The 21,347-nt window shown below is 40.8% G+C and overlaps 1 protein-coding gene across 10 annotated transcripts in view; it reads left to right on the forward strand.

The window, feature by feature from the left end:
* The window catches only part of ARID1B (AT-rich interaction domain 1B), a 443,873-nt gene that overhangs the window by 2,896 nt on the left and 419,630 nt on the right, over nucleotides 1-21,347 (forward strand). The window lies entirely within an intron of this gene.

Here is a 21,347-nt window from a genome sequence, read left to right on the forward strand (position 1 = left end):
TATTAGGAAGTGTCCTGCACTCTTGCTGTTTCTTGCTCGTAGGCTGAGCCTAAAGACTGACTTGATCTCCTTTGCAAGGTTTGGAATTTGAATTGTGGAGGTAAACTGGCTGTAATAGTCTCCAGACAGCTGCCTCTGAGTTGACATCTAATCTGCCATCTGATTGGCTCCCCTCTCACCATTGGGCATTTAGCACTGCTGATGTAAATAGAAGTGCTGAGCAGTACAGTCACAAAAATTCTTGCCACAAATAATAACTGAGCTCTATTACAAGCAGATGTAAGGTTGAATATTATTTAAAGCTTAAGTTATTATGAATCATAGTTATTAATAAGAGGATTAAATCCTGAAAACATTATGCTGGTGTCCAGTATTGGGCATTTACAAAAATCAGATCTTTGACAGTCTTAATGTGGACACTGCATATATCACGGACTTGAATTGTAGTATGAAGATGTGGCAATTGAAATGTAACGAAGCCAAAAATTTTAGCAATTTCTGGATTTGCAAAGCGTTTATTGAAGTGCCCTTTCCAGATTAAACTGTGGGGGAAAAAATGTGAATTGTCAGCACACGTAGTTTAGTGTAAAATTAAAAATGATAACATTTCAAGATCCTGATATGCAGCGGTCTCTTTTAGGGATATTGAATTAGCTTTATAACAAGATTAAAGCTGTATTTCTAGTAATTTATGTTGTAACGGTGCTGATCATTTAAAATGAGGATAAGGAGTTTCAATTGAATTGACATAAGCATGAAGTGAGGAAACTATAATTTTGTACACAAGAATTAATCAAAGGGGAAACATGGATAATCTTGTGAAATACTGAAAATTATTTCATTATTTTCTTCTTGATTATTTTGTTGGGTTCGGTGGTGTGACCCTTATTTGAAGTGCTTACACATGTATTAGGGAAACTATCTCATGCAGGCTGTTCTGGGTGTGTTTCTTCCAAATAATCTTTCTTTTGTAGACATCTTAAATGCTGTGAAAGTTTTTAAAATCCTCATTTGTTAGGAAGGAATAACAGCGGTTGTAATCTACTTAGCTTATTTATTTTAGGAAGGCGTATTTTAATAACAGTCATATCTTAGGGGAGAGATTCGTCAGAGTGAACACAGGACTGAATTTAACAGATAATCCTGTGAATCCCTGGCCGAGGACATTAGTGTCCACTGGCTTTCAAATCTTTGGTTACTGGAGTTTAACTTTTAATGAGAATGTATTTTCCTGCTCTTGATAGAAAATTTGTGATTATCAATTTTCATTTTTGGTGCACACAAGTGAAAACACAGAGGAGGCTCGTGTAACTAAACCCACGTAATTAATTTTAAAAAGATTTGCTTTGTCAGCTTGCTTTTAAAGGGATAGTTTAAAATTCCCATCTTGGTAAACTAGAACGGAGAGATGATAGAGGCAGATGTAGGTCCTTGTTACTTTAAAGTATTATTTCTTAATGGTACCAATCATTTTAAGTATTTTGTTTTCTTGGAATGAGAGTGAATCCATTATGTCCTCGGTGTGACCCTTGGGAATAGCTTTTTTATTTTTGAGGGGCAAGGAAACTGCTGGGCATATGACCTAGATTCACAGATTTCTCTTAGGTACTTTGCCGTATAATGTGTGGAATGTGTCTTTTTTATGTGTTTTCTTTTTGGGAAGCTAGTATTTATTTAGTATTTGTTGTGATCATTATATTAAGGCATAGTTATTTGTCCAAAATATTGAATCACTATGTCACTATAGGCCATAAAGTACTATTAAATCACGTTGTTAAATGATGAAATTTTCTTGTGGCTTTAGCACATTTAGTTTCATTTTTGATTTTAGGAATTGTTTATATTGGGCAGCAAATGTTTTTATAATTGGGAACAAAATATGTCTGTATATTGTATTGGGAAGGTCTTTTTAAAAAGTGAAATAAGCCATTTTATGATACAGTTTGTTGCTGGGTTTTTTTGTGAGATAAAGTATTTCGATAGAGCAGTTCAAAAGGAGTACTGAGGTCTGCTCCTGTAAGTAATATTGTATAATGTCCACATCTGTGCCAAATTCCATTAATGCTATTTTCACTTCAGTTTAACAGAATATAACACAACGTAATAAAAAGAGCCTTATTTATCATTCAAAGAAGTGACTAGCTGGCTTACAAAGCAGGAAGTTACAGACTGGTTCCTGATGACCTTAAAATTTGTATAAGATACATTATAGCATAACATCATTCCCCACTTCCCCTCCCAGTGATGTTTTACCCTATCTGATGTTTTAAACCTTGTAAAGAAATTGTTGTGCCCTGAATTAATATATTTGCTGAGATATGGCTGGCTGGCTGGCTGCTGTGTCGTCAGAGAATATGGAATTGGCAGCTGTGGTTCATAGAAAAGGCCTAGCATTTAAAAAACCAAAACAAAATACATAGACTATATTTACAGTTTTCTGTTTTCCTAGGTTACCTGGGAGGAAAGGGTGCGTGGTTTAAAATTGTTTTCTTTGGATATCCTGATTTCTGTGTGCTTAGTTTTGACCATTTTATTTTGATGATAACTACTCTTTAAGGCAGCTGTCACTTAAATTTACATTTATATTAACATAAAATTGGTAAGTATGTTCTAGGGAGCATCGTATTCTTGTCTTGTCTCTATAATGAGAAGCCTTAACTCCCTTTTTTACTTTGGTTGTGCTTTTTATCTGTATTTCGGAATCAATCTTTGGCAGGGCTTTTTCTGCTTGTTCCATTTTCCCCGGCATCATATTGTATCAGAATATCACAAGCGTGTTGTAGAGATGGAAATAATCCACATCACTCTTAGACACTTAAACTAATGTACCTTCCCTCTAAATATCATGTTATTCCATTAGAATTGAGAGAATAACATCTTCATGCTGGTATAAAAATAGTATTAATTCTGGTTTGAGGACCAATTTTGAAAATATAAGACAGTGTAGAGGAAGGCTCATAAATTCATTTGGTAGTTTTATTAGACACACGTTTTAAAGAAAACAGGTGTAAGAGAATGGGGTTGAGTTTTCAGTTCTATTTCTTATTAATGGACTTTGTTACTTTATATTTTGGGGCAGAGTACATCTTAAAAAAAAAATGGCTTCTGATGTAATAGGAACTTACTTCCGTAGGATAAATACCTATATGACAGACAGGCTAACTGAAAAGATGATCATTTCACTTATTTAACTCTTGTTCTCTCCTAGGATGAGAGTGGTTCGATTTAAAATTTGTTGGGGTCTCTGAAATTTTGCTACTTATTTTGAAGACTGATTTGGACATGTAAATTTTGGATGTATTGCACTGGGGACTGACTATATTAGCTTTTTGCCCAGCGTCCTAAATTTAGAGGTTTTTCTCACTATGCTAGACTGACACTGCTCAGTTAATGGATCTGTGTACTTTGATCCATCATTGAGGAAAAGGAACTAATAACTCACTTGTGTCACTTTCATTTTGGCCTGTGTGTAGTTTTGGAAGTTTGAAGCTTATATTTACATTTGAAAGAACTGTCATGTATCACTTAAATCAACAGATTTATGGAGGCTCAAAAGGAATGTTAATAAAACTCAAATTCCTTTAATTTTTTTCTTGCAATAATTAGATTTTCAAAGTGGATGTTACAAAATTTTTATGACATTTTATAATGCTGTTTATGCTTACGGGCCACTTGCACATCCTAGGCCTTTTTGGAATCAGATACTTGTTGGTCACAGGGTTTTCCTGAGGTGCCCTTTCTTCATCAGGATATTTGTGCAGATTCTCTGTGGATATGTGAAGGAGCACACCTGGCTGTGTATGTGTATGGGAGGCTGAGGGTTCTCTATTTGACTTCTCCGTGTGTGTGTGTGTGTGTGTGTGTGTGTGTGTGTGTGTGTGTATAGGGAGGGGGAGAAGTACCGGGCACAACTGCTTACCCACTGAGGATGCGCATATATCACAGATGTACAACTATCAAACGATACTGCTTTTACAGTTCGGAGGCATTTATACAAGATTAAGTGGCTCTTTTTGGTTTAATTGGATGATTGAATGATAACTTTGATCTAAAAACTTGGTATACGTTGGTGACTTTTTCCCCTGAGAATTTTGGTGAAGAGAAAATGATAGAGGTATCGGTACCCAGGTGTCATTAAGTACACACTTATTTTGCCTTACGCTAACACTGGAATGAATGGAGTTGTTGCTACATGCATACTGTGGTTTTAACTTAACAATTCACACTAATTGAGTGAGCGAGTGGATTTATCAAACTAAAATGTGTGTCTCCGCAGTAAGTTTTCAGCAAACATGTTCTATTTTCAAAGGCTTTAACTTGGAATAATTCTGAGAAAACTATTTCCTTAGATTTACGTATTTGAATAGGATCCAATAGACAGTTTTCAAAAGCCCACTTCTGAATGGATCAGTGCCAAGAATACTAGAAGGCCACTGAGTTTGACAGATGAACTAATGATGAAATTAATTTGTTTCTTGGATGATGCTTATTGGTAGGAAAGAGACCAGAGCTCTAAGATCTTCAGCATATCCGGTTTACCAATGGACACTCTTATTTTAGGTAGGTGGCAGTAGAATCTGGAACAGATCTGTCATAGCAAGACCGACCTTTTGAATTGAAGTAGATTTGGCCTCTGCTCACCATCTTTTGTAGGATGCACTTCTCAGGTCTCATTTGGGCCTTGATGAAAGATGAAACTTGAGACTCAGACAGGTCGTTACTTATTAGGTGACTCTGGAAGGGAAGCCATATTTGATGAAAACTGGAAGAAAATCCTGGACCACGCTTTGAAAACTATGGGTTGCTAAAAAAATTATATCTATGTATTTTTTTATTGCGGTAAAATAACACAGAACATAAAATTTACCGTTTTACTCATTTTTAGGTGTGCAGTTCAGTGACATTAAGTACGTTCACATTGTTGTGGACCACCATCTGATTTCCAGAACTTTTGTCTTCCCAAACGGAAATAAAAAAGTACATTTTTTCCTTCCCTTCCTTCATGTCAGACTTTCAAATGGTTAGTTATAATGTGTATTATAAGGAAAATAATCTTTTCATGGCCATTAATCTTGCTGCTTTGTAGTTGATTAGTAAATCCTTCCTCACATGTTCCCTAGCAGTGCTCATGGTGTGTATGTGTGTGTGTGTGTGTGTGTGTGTGTGTGTGTGTGTTCGTTCCACTACTTCTGCCCAGCTCTGACTTTGGGGTGATCTTCCCAGGTTTTGTCTGTTCCGAAGTGTGTAAGTGTGTCCTATGTGGGTTCGTTGTTTCATTGTCAGGTCATTAAAAGCTTAAAAGCAGCTTTTTGAAGCCTTTCTGTTGAAAGGTTTGGGATACTTTGTTGAGAGAAGCCTGGTACTTGGTTAGATGATAGGATGTGGAAACGAACTGTTAGCATGATCATTTTTCCCTTTACTTCTCTTATCTTTTGCATGTTTAGCTTCTTTTTTAAATTACTTGTTATAACCCCCCCCCCCCCCAGCCTGAGCAAACAGCCAGTCTGTGTGATGCTGGGTCTTTTTTCATAGTGTTCTGTGCCCCCAAGTTTGTGCTTCCCCCCCTTATGTTTTTAATTTGTAGTCCTTTGTAAAGCTGCAGAAATTCTTTGTATGTGGAAAAATTCCTAAATTAAGATGATTGGTCTTTTAATTAAATTTAGAGGCAGCTGCAAAGGGTTGCTTCTTGAATCCTGGTTAGTCTTCAGAAGAGGCTTTTTTGTGTATAAAATTTGGAATTGTATTTTCGCTGCCATTGATGCTGATAGGTAGTCACATCTTTAGCCGATCAGTTGTGTATATTAACCATGGATTCCACAGAGGACATAGAGAGTGAACTGTGATTTAAGAGTGTGTGCTTGGAAGCAACAATGATTTTTTAAGGTGTAAACACAGCATTTGTGCATGCTGTGATGTGTGTGGTGGACAAGTATCTACTCCAGATGATCGGTTGGCAAATATTTATTAAGCACCCATTTTCCTAATCAGCCCAGTGCCGGACGGTAGCTAGGGTCTGGAGATTGCTGTTGCTTCTGTGTGCAGTTCAGAGAGACAGCGTGCCAAGCCTCTCCCCACTGAACCTGGGCATGGCATTTTTGGCATCGTTGACTTAGAACTGGCTCATTTAAACAGAATGCAAATAGCAACCATGTGGGTCAGCAGTCTGTTGGCCAGCTTTTTTTGGGTGGGGGAGTGGATTTTGGCAAAACAAATAATTGTAGATTGTTGTGATATAGTTGATGTGAGCTAGTGACTCTTTTCCATTTCTACCAATCAATTACTGGCTTTGTGCCGGAACAAAATAAAGATCCCGCTACAAAGAATAATAACTAAGAGAAGGAAAATATAATCAGTTTGAAATTTATATAGAATGGTCCTTTTTCTTTTTCTCAGTTTTCTACATTACATAGGCTCTTGGAAAAAAGTTAAAACAGTCTGCTCAGATTTAGGAAGATACTTGGATTGCTGGAGTATTTTTGGTAACTGTTTAGATAATGTATGCTGGCTGAGGAGTAAATTCAGCTACTGCTTCTGGGTCCTGAAATAAACCTTTCAGAAAGCGAGGCATTGATGATTAGTGGAGGCTGTTCCAGAATTCTTAGTATCTCCTGTTTCTTTTTGTGATGAGCATCTTAGAAGTTAAACCACTCATCGCGCTTCGTAACCTTATTTTGAAATGACTGGTAATTTTAAAATTTGTCTAGAGTTTGGCAACTAATTTATGAAAACTTAAGAAGCAAATTTGAAGTTTCCATGACCATATATTTATATATATCAAGCTGTAACCCCATTCTAATATCCTTTAAATTTTCTGCTTTCAGCTCATATTTTTTTATAATAAATTCACTTTACCCAATGAATTATAAATGACCTTGGAAATAGAAACGTAAAACATTGCTACTGCTGAGCAAGAGTCTGTCTGAAGAAGCAGACATATTTCTAAGGGAACTGGTATGTTTGTTGTATATTAGTTTATTTCTGTCATTATGAGGATTTATGAGAGAATGTGAATATATTACGAGGCATCCTGATGTAATGGAAAGATCTTGGGCTTGGACTTGGTCAGACTTTGATTCATTTGTAGGCTTGAGTGCCCATTTTCTCTGAGATATGGCAGAGGCTCAGTTTCCTGATCTGGAATGTTGGCTGCTGGGCGGGGCCGCCGCTGAGGTCATCTCTGTAAATCGGTGGCATTGTTCCGTGGTGTCTCTTTTCTTCCCACCTGCCTTCCCACTGTGTAGTGAGCCCTGAGTTCTTGTTCTCTGCCTGGCCCTGATGCGGTTCAGGGGTGTGGTCGCAGATAAGCCCCTGCCTCCATCAATTAGGTGACCCCAGTCCCTCCCAGCTGCAAAATTCTGTGCTGCTCTGAATTTTAAAAAATACGGTGCCTAATCAGCAATGCACCACTGAACATCTTATTAAACTATACTGGGTCCCAGACATGTTCAGTGAATATAAACTGAGGTCTATGCAAATATACAGATTTTGTGAATACCACGGCAATTTCCCTCACAAAATGTAGTTTTGTACTGATTGGGACTCTTGTGAACAATTGGATGAATTGGTTTTGGTTGATCAATAGAACTGTGATGGATTGGCGTCATCGGATCTCAGGTGCTGCCTCACGGTATTCCGTCATTAATGTTAATTAGTAGATTCTGAGAATTATTCCTATCTTCTAGGTCTTTGTCCTTTCCACGTTCATGATCTATGAAATTGACTAGCTTTTTTAGGGGAAGTGCTTTCTGCAAAGGAACAAAGTTTCAAAAAATTAAAACTAGGCTTTTTTGCAATTCTGAATGGTGGACTTTGGTCTCTGATTCATGCTTAAGTAACTTACTTCTGTATCTGTTTCAATTTTACTGACTCTGTGGTTCACATTTGGTCCTTAGCAAGATTATCATTTACTCTGCGTATCACCAAGGGTGGTGCTGCTCTCAAATAGTCAAAGTAGGGAATGTCAAAGCTGAGAATGAATGCCAAGGGCCTGCCTCGGATATGTAGAGAGGAATGGTTTCTCTTTCTTTCTTTCTTTCTTTCTTTCTTTCTTTCTTTCTTTCTTTCTTTCTTTCTTTTCTTTTCTTTTCTTTTCTTTTCTTTTCTTTTCTTTTCTTTTCTTTTCTTTTCCTCTTTCTTTTCTTTTCTTTTCTTTTCCTCTTTCTTTCTTTCTTTCTTTCTTTCTTTCTTTCTTTCTTTCTGTTAATGCTGAGATTTATAAAAGTATCAGGGACAAACTTTAATTCTATTATGAACAAATCTTACTGAGCACCACTTGGTGCTTAAGATACAAAGAGTAAATATAACATATAATCCATAATTTTCCCTGGTGAATTGTCATGGACTCCTGGTGTTTTACAAAGTGGAAATTAAAATGAATGGCTACATTATTCTTCTGCAGAAAGACTATATCCCTCAAAGTGCATCATCTAAGAACTATTTGAATAGTTGATAATGTATCCAAACTGAAAATTTCCTGATGCGTGTATTATACATTTCCAACATCCGTTGCAAGAAAATCTGTTCAGTTACTGCTTCAAGGTTTTATGTGGAGGGTCAGTATACTTGGAGTTTGTTCTTAGGTGCTGTGATATTGATGAGAAAGCGATCTTAATTTGGGTTTTTGTTTGGGCATCATAAGGTGAATTTTCAGCTAAAGAGATGACTTTATAGTGTCATTAGCATGAAGGATTTAGAATTCAGTTCATTTACCTTCACCGTATTGAACAATCTCCTGTGTGTCGTCAGGGCTTTGGGACTAGAGATTTGTGTCATCATAGCAAGAGCCAGGGTATCGGGCAGATGTTTGTGGACGACCTAGTATGTGTGCCTGTACTGTACTGGATGGTGGACCTTGGTAAAATGACAACGCAGGGCCTAAGGACCAGTAACCGTGCTACACAATACAGTGTAAATAGTTTGGTGGGAGAAGTCTTGATGTTAGTGTCTCATCTCACACAGACTAGACTGGGGTCGGGGTAGGGGTAAGAAGGCGCTGCACTAAATAAAGTCTAATAAGCTGAGAGCTGGTCAGCGAGAAGTTACGTTAGTGAAGAAGCTTGGGAATGGAAGCAGGAGGGGCGAGGGCAAGAGCCAAAGGTGTGCAGGTTAGAGAACCTGCAAGATTGGACATTCACCACCTGCGTGACCTTGGGCTAGCCTCTTTACTCCCTGGCGTTTGAAGTTCCCTCTGGTCTAAGGAGATGGGAAGGAAGACTTAACCCATGGAATTGTTTTAAGAAGGACACTTGATAAAGTTCTGATACACTGCCTGGCAAGGAAGGAGATGCTTTCAAAAAGTAACAAAGGATTGTATTTTCTCATGGATAAGGAATTAAAATGAGTTAGCTGTGGTTCGGTATTAGTTAATTTGACAAGTTAATTTAACAGCCTGTTAGTCTTTCCTCTCGGAACAAGTAGGTTAGCATTTGAAGCCTATTTCTAATCCAGACAGTTCGTTTTTTATTGCCTCATGTGTCTGTCCCTTGCCATGTGTTTGGGAAGAGTGAGTGCTGGGGCAGTCGATCACATTTCCAAAATGTCTGCTGTAGTTTTCCAGTCTTTTCTTACAGTCCTGGTTTTTTAACTGGTAAGGAAAAAGAAATTCAGAAGATCGATAATTGGAGCATTTAATTTCACCATCATCAACAAATATTTAGTGGCCTTGGCGTCGGGACACTGTACCAGATGAAAAGATATCCGGGGAATATTGAAAAATTGTTAAACATCGTGGTGTTCGTTGGTTAGCGTAGAAGAACATGCGTAGGATATCCTTAGGTTATAAAGTGAATATTGGTGATTAAAATAAAGAAGACGGTTTGTGGAATGTTTTCATCTTACTTCCTATCCCATGTAATTAGAATATGGATTGAATAACTCAGGCCTCATAAGCAGTGTAAATTTTGAATGGAAGGAAATTGGTGGTAGGCAGACAGCTTGCAGATTGGTGAGATGGATCTTTTGCTTTTAATTAATTTTCTCCATGTGCTAAAGAAACAGTTTATTATTGTTAACTGTTGAAAAGTTTAAAAAATTATAGTTCCATTTGTTATGATTTTGCTGGGTTTGAAAGGCTTCCCTTTCCCGACTGTTGGTGCCAGCTCCCTTTCAGTTTCATTTGGCTGAGTAGAGAGAACACTCCAGAAGGTGCCATGCTACAGCAGGCAGAGGCGTGCCTTGTGAAGGTCTTGGTTTCTCCCCTGCTGTCCATTATGTGGGGCGAGACTTTGTTTTTCCTCCTCCATTGAGACATTTGTCAGAAGTATGAACACTTTAAAACAGTAATGGTTTACTTTTATTCAGCAATTAATTAGTGAAGATAGGACGTGAAAAGCAATTTTGTGTTTTGTCTTTTATTGTGCATTAAGTTCCTGTAGTTTTCCGTATTGCTGTATTATTAATGAGGAGGGAGAGAAGAATGGAGGGAGAAGGTGAATTTTATTTAAGACAGTTATATTCGGGTAACTCAAAGGAATGTGCTTTTTTAGTCTAACTACCCTTTCCTGGTGTTTCATGGTTCTTTGAAAAACTAATGTAAAGAAGTTGTAATCGGCTCTTAAGATTATTTGCGCCAACTGGTTGTTAATATGTGGACGTTTTATTCTTGGTGCGTCCAGAAACTTCATATGAATGTATTTTATGAAGAGGAAGGTGTACTAGCATGGCTAAACTGGGGAGGCGGAAATCTGGGTTTGATTTGCACGCGTGGTATTTTTTAGGGACGCGCAAAGTTTCACACATGAAATAAACTAGGTAGTGTGTGCGGCATCACATGATCAAAATATTTTTCCCCTTACCGCTGCCAGAAGCTATCTATTGCTTTTCAACAATCTTACTTGTTGGGCATCATGCCAAGATGTTTAAGACAACCCCTTACGTGAGCTGTTCCATTCTTAACCTCTTTGACTGAAGTGCCGTGACCTTCACATATGTAGATTAGCCATGTGCTCTGTGAATTGAAACTTGCTGCCTCAGGAAGAAAGGGTTTTTCTTTTTATTCCACTGGGAATTTGACAGCCATTCATCCCTGACCTGGGCAGAGGTAATGCAAGGAAATTGGATTCAAATGGAACGCGGACAGATAACACAGGGAGGCAGACAAGCTTTCTACCTTGTCGAGGATGAAAATATCCCGCGGTATAGATAATGTGCTGATGCGAAGGATCTGAAAAGCAACAGATACAGAGGGAGATAGATAAATGTAGGCACTTTGGAACAATGGCCTTTAAAAAAGGAAATTGCCATTATGGGCCTTTCTAATTAGTTTTGACTCTACTCTTTCTCTTCCTTTCTAACCTAAGTTTTTGAAGTCTTTTTCGAATTTGTAAAAATTTCTAAACCCTACTTGAGAATTAAATAATACTAATATCGGGGGCGAGCGTGGGCTTAAATATGTTGAAGCTAGATGAGTCTTTCAAAAGTGGAAGTCGTGGGGCGCCTGGGTGGCGCAGTCGGTTAAGCGTCCGACTTCAGCCAGGTCACGATCTCGTGGTCCGTGAGTTCGAGCCCCGCGTCGGGCTCTGGGCTGATGGCTCGGAGCCTGGAGCCTGTTTCCAATTCTGTGTCTCCCTCTCTCTCTGCCCCTCCCCCGTTCATGCTCTGTCTCTTTCTGTCCCAAAAATAAATAAAAAACGTTGAAAAAAAAATTAAAAAAAAAAGTGGAAGTCGTTAGAAAGTTGGAGAGATGAATGTGTCACCTGTATCTAGAAGAATTGGCATGTTTCTTTGTCTCTACGCTCTAAAATTTTGAAATGATACTTAAAGAGATAGTTTTACTCACGTGAGAGTTCTTACTGAGTTTCGTCATGATTAATAAAAATAATGAACAAAAATAACCAAAGAATTTTTGTATTTTTATTAGACAACCAGTTTTAAAGAATGTTCATCTTTGCTTTGTTAGTAAACATACTTGAAATTAAAGTAAAATTCAGTATCAATAATAGTCATGACACTTGATTAGGTTGATATGACAGAGGATTGCGAAGGAAAGTTCTCATTATAAGAATAATGGGTCTGAAGTGGTACTCCAACTGGTTTCTTAGCAAAAGGAGGGGATGATTAGGGCAGTCTGAAATTTATGAGTGCTTTGGTATGGCTTTCAGAGCCGAGCCTTCCCTGGGTACGTTAGGGCTTGTGAAATATTATGGGTCAGAGGCTCGCTTGCTGGCTCTGGGGGAGGTGTTGTTGACATCCAGCCCATTCTATGGGGTGCAGAAAAGGACGTCTGTATGGGTAATGTGCTTACTGGGTACAGTGGACGAAGAGGAACACACAGTTATCCCTTGACCTGAAGAAGACTGGTTTCTTTCCATACGAGGACTATTGAGAAAAATAGGGACACGTATCTGGTCGTGATCCTGCAGAGCATGGGGTCTTCCGTGGACTTCTGCTAACATGCAGGCACGAGAGTGATGGTCCACAGATGGCAGGACTCGGGGCTTAACCAGCTTGTTTCTGTGCAGCTGCGAAGATGGTGCAGCGGGGACGATGAATGCCAGGCTGGGGTCGTGGGGGGGGGGCGGGGGGCCCCACTGAGAACACAGAAACCGTGGGGACAGGTGCCGAGTGACCCTCCCAGGAGAGCGGGCGCCTGGATGTGGACGGGACGAGCAGAAAAGATGGTAGTGAGTCAGCAGCCACTCCTTGAGGGGTTTTTCTTGTTTCCTTGTAAACAGTGGCCTGTATGAGACTTTTAGGTGGGGACACGGGAAATCTGTCTCTCCTTCTAGTCAGGTGTCATTGGTAAAACTATTACAAACACACTGCTTTCTGTTCTTCTCAAAGAAATGCAGGTTCAGAGAAAAAGTTTTAGAAGAGCCCTGGGTAATAGTGATACAAGAAAGCGGCAACAGTAATAATAGCTCCTGTTACTGAATACTTACCTGTGTAAGTATACTTACACACATTGCACATGTTGATTGTAGACTTTTCAACAGTCTTGCAAGGCAGTCTCCCCATTTGTGAACAAGTAAACTCGTAGAATTAAGAAATTTGTTCAGTCTCCAGGGATGTCCGGTGCTACAGCCTGTATATTCTCTCCACTAAAGGAGTGGTTCTGAAACCTGGCTGCGCATCCGAATCCCCCAGGGAGGCAGACAGGCGTCTAAGTTCTTCCTCCAGCAGTTCTGGTGTTCTCGGGTTGTGGAATGGCCCACATGCCCACCCTTCTCTTCCCGCAGAGGTTATTGATGGAATTTATTTATTGGTAGAATTTAAGTAGAGTTTTTTTTTTTATTGTTGTTAAGACTTGTGGCATTACATTCTTATAATTGAGCTTTGAATGTATTTTGGCCCCGTAGTCCTACCGGGCAAAGAGAAGAAAGAATGTGTGCTTGAAGGCTGTGAAGGTGGCTATTGGATTTTTTTCTGATAATATTACTGGACATTAATGTACATCCAACTGTGAGAAGAAACTCTATGCTAGGATCTGGGTCATTGCTATGAGTTATCAAGGGAGGCTATGATATAGTCTGTTGATGTTTAAAGAGGAGCACAGGTTCTGTTGTGAGTTATTTACACGTGGCTGTGACTGAAGTTTCTGGGGTGGGGAGGCCATGGACCAGCCTCTAGAACAGTTTTGGATGGGAGAATGGATGAATGGAGTGGACAGCGTCTCAGGGTCACAAGTTAGGCGTGTTTATGAGGCCAGAGATCTTAAATCCAAGAATGGATGAAGGGAGAATGACTATGGGAATGACCATGGAGGGCAGGTGACAGTCAGGGACCAGAAGATTGGAGAGAAGGGAGAATACAGGCAGCTGGAAAAGAGAACTTTAGAGTGAAAAACCAACACACAAATTTAATGCCCTGAGTGAACTACTTTGTGGTGAAATTTGCAGGACCCCCCCCCCCCACCAAATTGGCAATCTTAAAATAATCAAGACGCTGATGCATAGTTACGAGAACAAATATAAGGCAGAAAAATCCTCCCAGTTCTCTCGTGAGGTCATTTCATGCCATGCAGTCCTGAGTATTTCTGTCTTTGCTGTTGCCACATGGCCATTCTGGAACCAGAGTCCGTGATATTGGGAGAATAGTAAAAGCACTCTATCAATGGACCCGGTCGAATCCCTGTTTCCTTTGTTACTTATTGGCGAACTTCTAGGCTGGCCAGGCCAAAGGGTATTGAGATGTGTCCTGAGACTCTTTCAGTCTTTCTCTCCCTAATTATGTCTAATAGGATGATATAATACTGGGAAGTTTCCCCTGTACGTCCCCAACTATTCCTCTCTTTTGAAACTTGTCAAAAAAAATTAAATCTCACAGCTTTAAAGAAAATGAGTTTGGCCCATAACCTTGTCTTAGACAGTGGTGGAAGTGACATTCCATTTAACCAGTACTCTGCTCAAACATCTGCGCAGCGGGAGAGACCGCGCGACTGGCTGTGTTCAGGTTTCCTGGGTCTTCAGCTCGTGTTTTCCTCACCTCCCGATTGCTGCTCAATTTGAGGTTGAGAATATTCTTGAATGACGTGCCTCCAAAGTGCTCTTTTTAGCTTAAAATGAAATGAAGGCTTTCCTGTCTCTTGTTCCCTATTTTCTAATAACATGTGATTTTGTTTCATTATTTGCAGTAATATATGGCTACTAGAGTAATCATGGATGCATAGTGTCTGAAGTTAACGCTGAGGACACCTAAGCCATCTCAAGCAAATGAATTAACAGTCTGTCTTTAAGAACCCGCAGGAAGAAAGCAACCCAAACAAACTGGTAACCTGTGTTTTATTTAGGCTGTTGCTGTTTGTCACTGGCCTGTCCTTTTCCCGGAGACCGGACCTCTCATTTTGTTTGGCTCTTCCAGCTTATGCAGGGAATGAGCATCTTCAGTGTGTTAGTCACGTTTCGGTCTCATTTGTTACGATGAGAGATACCTGTCTTTTGCCTAGAAAGCGAACACGTGTCTGCCTGCGTTCGAACTTTCGGGACATGCCTGTAGTGATGTATCATGCGTCCAGTGCTGCGGTTTCCATCAGTGCAATCTTAGCGTTCTGAAACAGCTGAGACAGCCCTAAGAAAATAGCTGTCACAAGGCTCCCGAACCCGACTCCGCCAGACAAGAATAAAGCCATTCCCTCCCTCCCTTTTCAGGCATAGATGATAGTTATTTGGTTCTCCATGGTGACTTCCTTTTTTGCCACATTATCAGTACAGAGTGGAGGAGTTAGGCGAGCAGCTGTGGGCAGCAGGTTAGAAGTGGGGGGCACGTGGAAGCAGGCGCAGGAGATGTGGCAAGTTCTGCCGACCGCAGGGAGGAAACCAGCCGTGCTAGCTTGTCCCTCGTGACCTTCCCAGGGAATCAGGTGAGAAGCAGGGCAAGCCTCACACACCTGGCTGTCTTTGAGAGCCTTGGACACCCGTCCGGTAGGGAAAACACTGAGTGAAAAACCATTTGGGGGGGGGAGGCATTTTGAGGGATACCTTCCATACCCCAAAAAACCTTGGGAAAGCAGAACGGGGAGCCGGGGTTGAGGGTCGGTGGGAGACTTCTGAGTCGACGGCCAGATACTGTGCTACTTCGTGTACATTCTTGACTCACTCGAGAAATAGCTCTTGGGGTCTAGTCTGTTCACCTGCTGTGTGGCAGGTCGTGCTCTAGGTGCTGGGGCCACGGCAGTGAATAAAACGCAGGCCCTGCTTTCATAAGGCTCACCTTCCGGTGAAATTTAATCCTAGAGATTGCAGAAGCACCTGTCCGCATGCGGGTGGCGGCCTTTAGAGTGGGAACGAATAGCAGCACAGGGGGATTCAAGAGAATTGAACACTTTCAAAAACTGCTTATTGATTAATGAGGCAATATAGGAATATGTCACAAAAACCAACTCGCGAAGGAGCTGTCAGGGTTCTATTTCCGCAGTCCCAGAGATGCTCAGCGCGCACCTCTCGTGTCAGAGGACGGCGAGGAGACGTAGCATTTTTACTGGCAGTGGTTGAAATGGCAGACGGCAGCCCAGCACCACCTTCGTTTCCTCCAGGCCGGGGCAGGAGTGGTGTAAACACAGAGCGCTCGATCTGACTCCCTAGAGAGAAATCAGATGGTATCGTAACTCTTTGAAGGCGTCCACTTCAGAATCATCCTGTGTGTTTAGTGAGCAGGCGCGGTTTTGGACATGTTGGGTTTGAGATGTGTTCCAAAGAGCTGACTGGACATGCCCCTAGACAGTGCGGGAGGGTGACCTGGGCCCAGTATATCCATGTGGGCTTTCAGCGCGGTGTGCTGCTGAAATGGGGTTCACCGGATTGCCCGGGGGAGCGTGGGTGCGGAGAAGAGACGGGTGCTGAAGGGGTTTAGGGAGCGCTGACATTGAAGGAGTGGAAAGGGAGGCAGCCAGAGAGCCAGAAAAGGAGACGGAAAGCATGGGGAGAGCTCCACAGAAGCCATGGAGGAACGAGGGTTTTGGAGAGAAGACACGCATAGCTGTGGCGGGCTCTGAGGAATGGTCGGGTAAGAGTAGGTAGCCAACGTCTTGCCATTTGGTCACGGAAGACCTTTGGGAGAATAGTCAGGAGGAGCTGAGCTGCGACAGGCTGCACGGCGAGTAGGAAATGAGAAAGAAGCTTCCAGACAGCAGGAGGAGGAGTGGGGTGTTTCTTTGTTTTTGTTTTTAAATTTTTTTTTAATGTTTATTTATTTTTGAGAGAGAGGGAGAGACAGAGCGTGAGCAGGGGAGGGGCAGAGAGAGAGGGAGACACAGAATCCGAAGCAGGCTCCAGGCTCTGAGCTGTCAGCACAGACCCCATGCGGGGCTTGAACCCACAAACTGAGATCATGACCTGAGTCGAAGTCGGATGCTTAAGCCACTGAGCCACCCACGTGCGCCTAGAGTCACATTTTATAAAGCTTGTTTAGAAATGTTTCCAGAAAATAAAAATAAGTTTTGTAATATATCAATATATTTTGGGTGCTTTTGATACCTTTAGTCAACTGGATTGTAAACATGAAGTAGTGAGTCAGCGGGTCTCATAAAGACATCTGTGCGTGTCTGGAGAGACTTCTTGAAGCAGAGATGATTGCATTTGGGGAATTACCTTTGGTTATTGCCACTTCTGTGCCAGTAATCTTAGGCTAAGCTAGTGGTCAGTAGGAGTACAAGTTGTTGTTACACATTTTTGCATTATCCTCTCTGAAAACTTCGGTTTGGGAGCTGGTATTCAGAATTAGCCACTAAAAGTTCTGAAACTGTTTGCTCTGTGTGTAAGGTATTCTTTGGTGGTCAACTTGTTAGACATGTATGTGTGAAACCCTTTTTTCTTTTTAAAAATTTTTTCATTTTTCATTTTTTAAAATTTAAATCCAAGTTAACATGTAGTGTAATAATGATTTCAGGAATAGAATTTAGTGATTCATCACTTACATACAACACCCAGGGCTCATCCCACCAAGTGCCTTCCTTAATACCCATCACCCATTTAGCCCATCCCCCCATCCAACACCCCACCGTGTTGGATGAAAGTGTCAGGTTCTATCCACATCGTCCACCGTCCCCCCAGTTGGCCGTCTTTATTTACACAGCTCTGTCCTCTGGGATCTTGGTCAAGCAGCAGCCCTTAGCCAGCACGGAGCTGGGAGGATTTCGGCCTTTTAAACGAGACTGGGGTCCTCATCCCTTGGGAGTGAATGGATCACCCAAGGTTGGCAACCCCATTAGCAAGAGCATGTGCGCATGAAAGCAGGCCTCTGATTCTCTGGTCAGTAGTCTATCTTGTTTGAACTGTTTCTGGCTATGATTTCATTGTGTTTTTTCATATTCCGGGCACTCTATTTAATTTCCTTATTCCCTTCCCCCCCCAGTTTTGAGTTTTATTCTGAAAAAAATTTTTTTAAATTACAGAAGTGTAGTACATGAATATGTTCTATAAAAAAATGCAAACACTGGCCAAAACATGTATATTGAATATTTAAATTTCTTTTACTGCTTCTACTTCCCAAAAGTATATACTCTTATGTTAAATGTATTTTTTCTAACCTACTTTTCCTTTATTTATTTATTTTTTAACTTTTTTTTTTTTTAACATTTATTTATTTTTGAGACAGAGAGAGACAGAGCATGAATGGGGGATGGTCAGAGAGAGAGGCAGACACTGAATCCAAAGCAGGCTCCAGGCTTTGAGCTGTCAGCACAGAGCCCGACGTGGGGCTCAAACTCACGAACTGTGAGATCATGACCCGAGCCAAAGTTGGACGCTCAACCGACTGAGCCACCCAGGCGCCCCATAACCTACTTTTCCTTTAAAAATAGTGCATATGGCGCGCCTGGGTGGCTTAGTCGGTTAAGCATCCAACTTCGGCTCAGGTCATGATCTCGTGGTCTGTGAGTTCGAGCCCTGCGTCAGGCTCTATGCTGACAGCTCAGAACCTGGAGCCTGCTTCGGATTCTGTCTCCCTCTCTCTCTACCTCTCTCCTGCTCTCTCTCTCTCTCTCTCTCTCTCAAAAATAAGCAAAAAAATTTAAAAAAATACACTGCAGGGGCGCCTGGGTGGCGCAGTCGGTTAAGCGTCCGACTTCAGCCAGGTCACGATCTCGCGGTCTGGGAGTTCGAGCCCCACGTCAGGCTCTGGGCTGATGGCTCAGAGCCTGGAGCCTGTTTCTGATTCTGTGTCTCCCTCTCTCTCTGCCCCTCCCCCGTTCATGCTCTGTCTCTCTGTCCCAAAAATAAATAAACGTTGAAAAAAAAATAAAAAAAAAATAAAAAAATACACTGCATATGAACACATAAAAACTACATAAACGTAAATAATCCATGTATAAGATCATATTATATACATTCAATTGGCCCTTTTACCCCACTGAAGCCTCTTTTGGACATACCCCATTGGTCCTGCTTTTTAACTTGGGGTAATTTTGTGTATGTGGTGGCAGAGACATTCTCTTATTATTGTCTAAGGAGTCACTGAACAATTGAAAAAACCTCGCATTGTCATTTCTACGGTGCTCTGCTGAATCGTTTTTGGAATGTCATTGTCTTCTGAGGCAGTTGGCCAAGAGAGTTTGCCTGGAAGGATCATGAGCCCTGCATCACCCCTTTTTCTGACCCCAACAGATGCAGTCCTATGCCTTTTGTGTCCTTGTTTACCTGTGTGCTGTTCATAAAGTTTCTTAAAAGGAGTGTGATATAAAAAGGCTGCCTCTTTGCCAAGATGTGTTACCTTCGAAGCTTTAACCCTGTTGTATCCCAAAGCTGAAGCAGAGGGAGACATTTCAAAGTAATTGAATTCAGTAATTGAAATTTCAGAAGTAACTGAGAGAAGATGAGAGCATTTCTTATTTGGAAGGCATCTGCTGGATTTTTTTCCTTAAGTTATTTCCATTGTATGTAGTTAGTGTCAGAAATAAGAATGAAGAGAACAGAAAGGAGAACATGCAGTGGGATAATGTAGATTTTTAAATACTTCAAAATTCTCTGGGGCGCCTGGGTGGCTCAGTCGGTTAAGCGTCCGACTTCGGCTCAGGTCACGATCTCGCGGTTCGTGGGTTTGAGCCCCGTGTCGGGCTCTGTGCTGACAGCTCGGAGCCTGGAGCTTGCTTCTGATTCTGTGTCTCGCTCTCTATCTCTCGCAGTCTGTCTCTCTCTCTCTCAAAAATAAATAAAGAATAAAAAAAAAAATTAAATACTTCAGAATTCTCATTTCTTTTTAGGTATATTACTAAATAGATATCCTTGTCAGAGGGAGGCCATAACTTTGTAATTAAAATCTCTGAGAAAAATGGAACCTTCTTCGTGTCTTTTGGCAGTCTGTCATGTGGTGGTCTTGTGAGTGTGGCCTCTAGCCAAAATTGACCTTGAACCAGAATGGCCCTGGTGCTGAAGTCAGTCATTGTCGTTCTCTTATAGTCCCCATGGTGCAGATTTTCTTAGAGTCATTACCTTTTTCCCTTTCATTCTCTTTTATACTTGTGTTTCTTTTTCAGTTCAGCCGAAAATTAAAAAAAAAAAACACAACTGCTTTAGGTACATGAAGTCTTCATAAACAACTTTTTCTAATCTCTGCAAATATGGAAATTGACAATAAAAACATCTGTATTGTTTGTAAGAAGGCATTATTCATTAGTTGGACAAATTCTTTATTTGCTGATCTGGTTTTAAAATATAAATGATTGTCCTGCCCTCTTTTGCTCCTGTTTTTGTTTGATGAAAGGAAAGAAACTTAAAAAAAACCCACACATTTAGAGACACAGAAATCTTTGATTAAAAACAGTTAAGTCGGTGCCTGGGTGGCTCAGTCGGTTAAGCCTCTGACTTCGACTCAGGTGATGGTCTCGTGGTGAGTGAGTTGGAGCACCCCCCTGCCCCCCCATTAGGCTCTGCACAGTCAGTGCTTGGGATTCTCTCTCTCCCTCTCTCTCTGCCCTTCCCCTGCTTAAGTGCTCTCTCTCTCTCTCTCTCAAAATAAATAAACTTCAAAAAAATGTTTTGAAAAAAAAAAGGGGTTAAGGATTTTTGTTTCATCGACTTTGGGGAGAAATCTCTCAGAGTTGTACATAGGAGTTTTGTTTCATCTGTGTGACTCTAAAATTAATCAGAGTCACATGGCTGAGCAAATCTCTGAAATATTACTTTCTGGAGATTTTTATTGATTGTGTCTGATTTATTCAAGTGATATGCTGTTACTCTATTAAAAGTAAAACACCAGTAACCTAATCTAGTAAAGCGTTAACTGTCTTATTTTTGGCCTCCTTTACACCTCTTATTCTGCGTATCAAGTTTGCCCCTTAAAGGCTCAGTGTGTTTTGGCTGTGGACTGAACAGTGTCATGCTATGCGTGACCTCCTGATGTAAAGAAATGAGCACATGAGACCCACTGTGAGCCTCTGGTCTTTCTTTGCTTTATGTGCTTTGCGAAGGACGTGGTTGTTTTACACCCAGGGTGTTATGGTGGGGTATTGACATTTTAGCGATCCAGAAAAAACCTGTGTAAATTCGGCTGCCTCTCTTTTTCAAAAGAAACGTTATAGTTTTAATTTTGAAATCTAGATGAAACGTAATCCCTGGAGTGCCCTTGCACTGTTGCAGTATAATCTTTTCATACGCTACCTGATTTAGTTGGAAACAAATTAGTAACTATGCATGCTTAAAGGAAGCAATTTAATAAACAGGATTTTAGAGAAACCTAATCAGAATTGTAAAATGATACTAACGAATCAATTGCATTATACAGAATTACTAGGTTAGATGTAGCCTCTAGATAAGTGTGAACAAATCTGAGGCTTCTGCGCCACCATTGTGAAGAGCATTTACAAATTTGCTTTTCTCACTAAAAAAAAATGGGGAAGGAAACTCCTTTCTCCCTGAAGTTCACTGGCTCATTCACCAGTGATTAGAAAACAGCCCTTTCCCAGCGCTTGGGCCGAAGCC

The sequence above is a fragment of the Felis catus genome, chromosome B2 (assembly GCF_018350175.1).
Source record: "Felis catus isolate Fca126 chromosome B2, F.catus_Fca126_mat1.0, whole genome shotgun sequence".
Classification (NCBI taxonomy): Eukaryota; Metazoa; Chordata; class Mammalia; order Carnivora; family Felidae; genus Felis; species Felis catus.